Raw genomic sequence first — 9,382 nt, forward strand, 5'->3', positions numbered from 1 at the left:
AAGAAGTTGCATGAAGCTGAAGAGGGGCAAAGCATGGTTGCAGACGCAGGTGGAGCCCCACATGAGCTTGATCACCCAGACACTTAACTGACTGAGCCACCCAGGTGCCCCTTCATTCACAAATAAGCATAATTATTTACTAATGGGATATGTGTGCCTGTTGGGCACTGCACAACTTCTCAAACCTTGGGATCAAATTAAGAACCATTGCCTTCATTCTGTCTCGTATGTATTTTTGCGTGGGGTTCGCTTTTTATTGTCTGTCACCCGCGAAATTGCAAATTCATGAAGCTATGACGTCATCAAAAGGCCAGCTTCAAAGGGGGACGGCTGTGAGCTACTGAGCTATCAAAGCGTCCGGCAGATGTCGCTGTGTTTCAATAAAAAATTAAAAATCGCTCATGGCTTGGGAAACCCGGCGCTGGTGTTTTTTGACATATGAACAGGTGACTGTCAGAGCAGGTTTTTATTTGAAAAGCACAGACGGTTCACGAAAAGCTGAGTAAATATATATAGGAAACGAAAACAATGTCTAATTCACACTGCTATGCACAAAAATGAGATCTAGAGCTCTACGTAAAACAAAAAAACTACACACACACACGCGCGCGCGCAACCCATCCAGCTCAGACTAGGGTGTAGGGAGCTATCCTGATGAACTTGTGGGTTTGGGCTAAGCACAGAGTACATCTTAAACAAAACTTCAAAAATATAAACCATCAGGCAAAATCCAGGTGAATCTGATTAAATCAAAATTAAGGGTTTCTAAGAGAGCAGCTCTTAAGTTTTCACTAAACACTCACGATAAAATAAATGGTAACTATGTGAAGTGATAGGTGTGTTAACTAACCTTATTGGGGTAATGGCTTCACAGTATATACACATACCAGATCATCCCACGCTAAGCCTCAAACTTGCACAATGTTGTCAGTTACAGATCGAAAGCTGGAAAGAGGTTTGGTTATTTATTTATTTATTTATTTATTTATTTAAAGGACTTTGTTTATTTGAGAGAGAGAGAGAAAGAGCATGAGCAGGGGGAAAAGGAGAAGCAGACTCCCCCCAGTACAAGGAGTCCAACATAGCACTTGATCCCAGGACCCTGAGATCATGACCTGAGCCGAAGGCAGATGCCCAACCAACGGAGCCACCCAGGTACCCCAAGCTGGAAAGGATTTTTAAAGGGTTTCTGTTAACACATCATCATAGACAAAGTAAAGACACAGAGAATGGAAGAGGAGCACTGCAAATTGCCACATGTTGGGAACACATGATGAGAAATGTACATAGTATTCATGCAAATCAGGGAGAAAAAGAAGGCAAATACAAGAGAAAAATGGGCGAGAACCCGAACAGGCAGTGTGGAAGCGAGAGCAGCGCAAAGGCTCATCTGCACCTGATTAGATGCTCAAAAATAATTGAAATTAGAGATATACGAAGGCAAGTAACAACAAGCTACTGATTTACACCTGTGAGGCTGGAGAAATGAGAAAGCTGGATAATGCTATTAAGGTACCCATTTTCCAGATAAGAAATCTGGGGCTTGGTGGGGAGGTCTTGGGGGACCTTGCCAAGTCCCACAAGCTGGGAAGTAGAAGGACAGGAAGTCATTGGTCTCTCATACCTCAAACCCCAAACTCTTTTTTTTTTTTTTTAAGATTTTATTTATTTATTTGACAGAGAGAGAGAGGAAACAAGTGGGGGAGTGGGAGAGGGAGAAGCAGGCTTCCCACTGAGCGGGGAGCCCGATGCAGGGATCGATCCCAGGACCCTGGGATCATGACCTGAGCCAAAGGCAGCTGCTTAATAACTGAGCCACCCAGGAGCCCAAAACCCCAAACTCTTAACCACTATGTCAGTCAGCCTTCAGCATCATCATCCCTCCCATTCATTCATTTGCTCAGTGATTCATTCATTCTTCTATCAGTTTGTCCAACCATCCATCCATCCATCCAAGAGAGCACCCACCATTGAGAGACACCATTGAGATGAAGATAGGTCTGGTTTGAGCTGACAATGTTAATCACACAATGAGCTGTTTAATTACTACCTGTCAACTCCACGGACTGTTCCATGACCATTAAAAATCACAGGCCGTGTCCCAAAGCACTGATCTGTCAACTGGGGATAAATGAGTTATGGGGGAAGAGATCTAGTGCAGGCACTCGTATCAATCAACGGCAGCCAACCTTCTTAGCCAACGACCTGTCAAGTTATTTAGAAGATGTATGCATTTTCTCCCCCTAATTAAAAAAAAAAACCTTTCAACTCATATGATGAAAATATTTAGATGTGATGGGAAGATGGTTTTATTTATTACTGAGCCCAACGTGGGGCTCAGTCCTACAACCCTGAGACCATGACCTGAGCTAACACCAAGAGTCGGTCGGGTACCTAACCAATTGAGCCACCCAGGCACCCTGGAAGATAGGTTTTCTTTTCTTTTTTTTTTTTTTTAAGATTTTATTTATTTATTTGACAGAGAGACAGGGATCACAGTAGGCAGAGAGGCAGGCAGAGGGAGAGGAAGGGAAGCAGGCTCGTTGCTGAGCAGAGAGCCTGATGTGGGGCTCAATCCCAGGACCCTGGGATCATGACCTGAGCCGAAGGCAGAGCCTTTAACCCACTGAGCCACCCAGGCGCCCCGGAAGATAGGTTTTCAAAAATACTTTTTTAGGGGGCACAAAAAGAAAATAAAGCTTGAAGTCCACCATCCTGGGTGACTTTCATTTACTATAAATGTTCTTACTTAACTTAAAGGGGGACAGAAGCACCGGACACAATCCTTAGCAGGAAGGAAATCCCCCAGATAGATGGAGCAGGAGAAGCTTGCTCTGACCAAAGACCTGCAGTGATTAAGCCAAGGTCAAGGGAAAGGGCTAAGGGTGGGCTGGGGCAGGCTGGACCTGAGCAGGGGATCAGGGGAGCAGGGGAGCAAGGGAGCCCTCCAGCTGTCTTGTGTGTCCTTCCAGAGGGTTACACACAGGAACACACACTTGTACAAGTGGTATCTTCTTTCTGCCATGTAAATGGCGTCACACTCCACACACCTTCCTACTCCTTGTGTTTTGCCCTTATACCAGGCACATCTCAGAGTTGATTTCTTTTTTTTTTTTTTTTTAAGATTTTATTTATTTATTTGACAGGCAGAGATCACAAGTAGGCAGAGAGGCAGGCAGAGAGAGAGGAGGAAGCAGGCTCCCCGCTGAGCAGAGAGCCCGATGCGGGGCTCGATCCAAGGACCCTGAGATCATGACCTGAGCTGAAGGCAGCAGCTTAACCCACTGAGCCGCCCAGGCGCCCCTCAGAGCTGATCTCTTATCAGGACATCGAGAGCTGTGCCTTGACCAACTTGCTCTTTTCTTTTTCTCTTTTCCTTTTTCCTCCCTCCCTTCCCCCCTCCCCCCACTTCCTTCCTTCCCTTTTTCTTCAGTAATGGTTTTATTGAGATACAATGAACATACCATGCAATTCACTGATTTAAAGCACACGGTTCAGTGGCTTTGAGGACGTTCACAGAGTCGTGCAACATCACCACAATCCATTTTTTAACGTTTTCATGGCCCCCAAAGAAACCGCATTCTGGTTGGCAGCCAGGCCCCGCCTCGTCCCCTCCGTCTGCTCTCCCAGCTCCTGATAAGCACCTACCTGCTTCCTGTCTCTATGCATTTCTCTGTTCTGGAAAGCTCATACAGACAGATTGACAGTAAGTGGTCCTTTGCGACTAGCTTCTCTGACTTAGTATACCGTTTTCTTTAAAGATCTTAGAGAAAGAGAGAATGTGAGTGAGGGGAGGGACAGAGGGAGAGAGAGACTCTCAAGCCGACTTCCCGCTGAGTGTGGAGCCCAGTGCGGGGCTTGATCCCACGACCCTGTGATCACAACCTGAGCCGAAACCAAGAGTCAGACGCTCAACGGACGGAGCCACCCAGGTGCCCCAACTTAGCATAATGTTTTAAAGGTTTAATCATGTTGTAGTGCGTGTTAGTTCTTTGTTTATTTTTATGGCCAAATAATACTCCCATTTCCTGGGTCTGCCCCACTGGGGTTACCCATTCATCAGTGGATGTACATAGGGTTGTTTCTGTATTTTGACAATTACAAATAATGCTGTGGTGAGTGTTCATGTACAGGTTTTTGTGCAGACAGATGTTTTCATTTCGCTTGGGTAGAGATCTAGGACAGGACTGCTGGGTCATAGCGGGTATTAGTCTGCTCAGGCTGCCTGATCACAGCTTACCACAGACTGGGTGGCTTCAACAACAGAAAGGCATTTTCTCATCATTCTGGAGGCTCCAAGTCTGGGATCTGGGGCTGAGGTGACTTCTTCTTCTTCATTTTTTTTTTTTTAAGATTTTATTTATTTATTTGACAGTGTGCACAAGTAGGCAGAGAGGCAGGCAGAGAGAGAGGAGGGCAGGCTCCTTGCTGAGCAGAGAGCCCGATGCGGGACTCAATCCCAGGACCCTGAGATCATGACCTGAGCTGAAGGAAGAGGCTTAATCCACTGAGCCACCCAGGCACCCCTCAAGGGGACTTTTTCTGAGGCCTCTCTCCTTGTCTCGCTGTCTTCACCTGGCCTTTCCTCTGTGTGCCTCTGTGTCCTATGGACACATCCTACTGACCTCATGTAACCACCTCTTTGTGTCCGAGTTCGCTCACACTTGGAGGTAATGGGGGCGGGGGGCGGGCGGATGGGGTTTTAACATAAGAACTTGGAGGGGATGCAATTTAGGCTGTCCCATGGGGTAACTCTGTTTTACTTGTGGGGTAAACTGCCAGACGGTTTTCCCAGCAGCATTCTTTTCAAATTTTATTTTTAAATTTTTATTTACTTGAGAGAGAGAGCACGAGCAGGGGAGGGGGCAGAGGGAGAGGGAGAAGCAGGCTTCCCACCGAGCAGGGACCTCAGTGCAGGCTCGAGCCAGCGAACCTGAGATCATAAACTGAGCCGAAGGCAGACGCTTAACTCACTGAGCCACCCAGGAGCCCCCCACAGCAGCGTTTTAATTTAAATGTTGCTGCATTTTCTCTGCACTCATCCTGCCCTCGCAAGAATCCTTGTGAATGTAGACAAAGCTAACCTACATTGTTTTCAAATGTAGAGACATGTAGGCTTATTTAACAGTTACTCAACTTGACTCACTGTCGAGACGTTGAAAGAAGCATTAGCTAACTTCAGTTTTGCTAGTTTCTTTCTGTATTTAGGGCACAGATACTCCCCCCACCCCGGGTTCAGACATTTTGGGGGAGGTGCTCCAAAGAGAGCTCCTGCCCTGCGGACCTTGCGGACCAAGTGTTAAAGGAACTCGGCATAAATGTGTTAAGCTTGTGAATCTGGGTTTGATTTTCATAGCTATGAAAGGCTCAGCAATCCTCCTGGCAGCCAAGAGGAGAACTTTGCCATAATTCTTATTCCCGCTACAGTCTATTAATAAAGTCATTTTGGACAATTTTCCTGATAGACAAAAATAATGCCAAGATGCTTACTTTGTAGATTGTAACATATTCCTGTTAGTTTTTTAATTACATGTACGAGCATAGGAGAAAGAAATCTGGAAGAACCTACATCGAAATGTTAGGGGCTTCCCTTTCCGGGGCTGGGGGGCTCGCATGGTGGGGGGGGGGGTCACCAGCTTCAACTCTGTCCTGTTATAACCACCCGTCATAGTTTTTGGCCTCAGTGATGATTATTATCATCACATTTACTTTATCCAATTACTACCCCCACTGCAGTTGGGGTCACTGGCTGAGTCCTCCGTTGGTCTCACCTGCGGCTGTTGTCAGCTGGGGCTAGGGGCCAGGACACCTGGGCTGGTTCCCCGCCAGATGGCCTCTCTTTCCTTCCAAGTTTTCAAGAGTAGAGCCCGAGCCCCACACAGACACAGTATCCCCCACAGCACTCTTGGTCAAAAGGAGTCTCAAGGCCCTGTGGGCCTCAAGGGTAGGAAGGAGGCTGCCTCTAGTGGTGGGAGGAGTGACATGCACATACATACAGGCAGGGGAGGACTCCGCAGCAATGTTGGCAGGCAGCTGGGCACGGATTATATTTTCTTTTTCCTTTTTTTTTTTTTTTTTTAAAGATTTTGTTTATTTATTTATTTGACAGACAGATATCACAAGTAGGCAGAGAGGCAGGCAGAGGGAGAGGAGGAAGCAGGCTCCCTGCTGAGCAGAGAGCCCGATGCAGGGGTCTATCCCAGGACCCTGGGATAGATCATGACCTGAGCTGAAGGCAGAGGCTTAACCCACTGAGCCACCCAGGCGCCCCCAGATTATATTTTCTAATGAGAAAGGTGTTTTCTAGTTACTATAATAAACTGTGGCAAGAGGTTCGCTTGGATCGGAACCTGTAGAGCTCATGAAGGGTTCAGACTGTGGGCCCCTGCGGTAAAGTTGCTCTGATGAGAAGCTGGTACGGGGTCTTCCACGAACCACGCCCAGGTGGGCAAGAGAGGAGGAAGGAGAGAAGGAGGAGGCCGCGGCTTGGAAGGAGAGGGTAATAAGGCTGGCTTTACGCACTGTGAAGATTTCCCTGTATTCCTCAACATGGTGATAGATTTCTTCTTTTTTTTTTTTTTTTTTTTTTAAAGATTTTATTTATTTATTTGACAGCGAGAAATCACAAGTAGATGGAGAGGCAGGCAGAGAGAGAGAGAGAGAGGGAAGCAGGCTCCCCGCCAAGCAGAGAGCCCGATGCGGGACTCGATCCCAGGACCCTGAGATCATGACCTGAGCCGAAGGCAGCGGCTTAATCCACTGAGCCACCCAGGCGTCCCGATTTCTTCTTTTTTATTATGAAACTAATCTATGCTCTTTGAAACGACTTAGAGAAAGACAAAATCATGCACAGTAAAAATCGGCTAGGATGCTTCCACCCAGAGTAAGAGAATTCCTCTTGTGATTTGATCATATCCTTATAATCTTGGTTACATAGATACAGATAGAGGCAGTTAGGGATATGCACAGAGATAGGGATGTGGTTAGACATACAGATACAGCTGTAGATCTATATGAGTATAGATAGAAGGATGTAGAAGCCGCTATAGATGGAAAGAGGCATAGATGCTATGGTGGGGTGAATGACAGCCCCCCAAAATGTGTCCACATCCTAACCCAACCCCTAGAAACTTCCCTGGGGACCTCATGTGGAGTAAAAGTCTTTGCAAATCTAATAAAGGATTTCGAGATGAGATCATCCTGGATTATCCGAGTCAGGGCTAAATCCAATGACAAGCGCCATCATGAGAGAGGAGGCACAGCGAAGGGGGCGTGGGGAAGAGGCAGAGGTGGGAGCCACGAAATGCCAGGAGCCCCCGGGAGTCGGGGGAGACAAGCAGATGGTCCCCTAGAGCCCTGGGATGCAATGTGGCCCTGCTGCTACTTTGATTTTGAATCTCTGGCCTCCAGCATTGGGAGCAGCAGAAAAAAAAATAATAAATTGTTTCTGTTGCTTTACGCCCCCAGCTCGTGGGGATCCGTCAGCTCGTGGGGTTCCTGTCCCGCCGTGGGACAGGAACAAAGACGGGCCTGAAGGTGGCAGGATGATCACTGTGGATCCAGATCAAGATAGGCTCTGACTGCAGACCCGGCGGTGGCTGAGGATAGGCACCCACGCAGCTAGCAGGGGAGGCAGGTGTCGGCGGGCACAGATGTGGCTGTGGCCGACAGCACAGACAGACAGAATCTAGATCGATGAAGGACCGGAGCCAGCCCGGGCTGACTGTGGGGCGTCACTGCAGGTGCCAAGGGCACAGCCTCCCCCCAAAACGCTCTGCAGCTGAACTCTCAAGCTTTTCCGGAAAATCCTAAATATCCTGCAATTGTTAACCTGCTCGTTCCCAGCTTCTGGGTAATAATCATTTTGTGCCCCCAAATGTAGAAACAAATCTTGTTCCCAGACTGCAGGGTTCTCGCCTTTTCCTCTCGTTTAAATCCTGTTTGCCTGTGCGTGTTGACAGTGGTGCAGTGCCCACCTCCCTCCCTTTCATGTGCCTGCAACTATTTTAGAATCAGGGCTTTGGAGCCTGGGAACGAGGAGGGAGCTAGAGAGAACTGAGGGAGGGAGGTCAGGAGCACTAACAGTAAGGAAGGGAAGGAGGAAGGTGTGCGCCCTGCCACCTGGGGACCCAGCAGCCAGTGTCTTGGAACCAGCTTTAGTCTCTGGGGAGAAACCGGCCCACAGGAGTCATGGGGCAGCTGTGCAAGAGACCCCCCCACCCTCGCCGTCCCCGAATACATTGATCCAGGCTTTGTTAAAATTGGGAGTTGGAGCCCAATTACACTAGTGAGAAATAACGCGTATCCTGTACAGATCATGAGGATTCGGATCAATCAGGTGCAGTAGGAAAAAGTCACTCCCTTTACTGAGGCACTTCCCTGAAAATGACATCTCTTTTGTTTCCTGAAAGGGTCAAAAGCTTCCCCCAAGATGTTCTGCTCTTCACATTCGCATCAAAGGTTTTCATTTCCCGGGTCAGGATCCACTTCCTGGCGGTGTTCTCAGGCAGGTGGCTGGCTGCCTCCGTGCCCATCCCCTCATTTGTAAGATGGGGTGACACGCTGTGACCCAAGACCCCCAGTCCGTGTACCTCCGAATGTCGGCTCTGTCCAGTAGGGCAGCTGCCTGGGTCCATCACGGCCAGTGGGGGTGGGAGGCTTCTAAGACCTCTCCTGTTTCTGCAGCAGGCCCTCCTCAGGTAGTGAGGTATCTTAGGGCCCCTCATTCATGCCCAGACTCTGGGGACCCCTACATTTGCTCCTGCTCAGACTCTAGACCTTCCAGTGGCCTTTGACCAGATTCTGCAATATGGTGTCTACATCTGATCTCCGTGTCTCCCCGCTCTGCCACCTCTGTGCACCTCCCATGACCCTAGCTTGGTGACCCTGACCTAAACTCTAACTAGGGTGGGTTCCCACATCCCAGCATCTGCAGCCCTGCTTCTTAATTTCCTGTTTCACAGACATCTCTTGGCCAAACTCCCTTTCAGAATTTAGACGTTGGTTGTTTCTGTGGTTGGTCAATTGCGTTGAACCCAGACCCAAGCTCATACAGGTCTGTCCCTACTGAGTTCTTTAAAATTAATGGATGTATTGAGGGGAGGCTGAGTGGTTCAGTGGGTTAGGCCTCTGCCTTCGGCTCAGGTCATGGTCCCAGAGTCCTAGGATTGAGCCCCTCAGCAGGGAGCCTGCTTCCCCCAACCGGGCTCTGCCTGCCTCTCTGCCTACTTGGTGATCTCTCGGTCAAATAAATAAATAAAATCTTAAAACAAAAAACCTTACGGACATACTAAGACCTTCCCGTAACAAGTCCCTCCTCCCCTGTCCTTCCTGCCCCACCACCCCGGCTCCGTCATGCTGATGTTTCCTCACATCCCTCACA

Source organism: Mustela lutreola, chromosome 16, assembly GCF_030435805.1.
Source record: "Mustela lutreola isolate mMusLut2 chromosome 16, mMusLut2.pri, whole genome shotgun sequence".
NCBI classification, from domain to species: Eukaryota; Metazoa; Chordata; class Mammalia; order Carnivora; family Mustelidae; genus Mustela; species Mustela lutreola.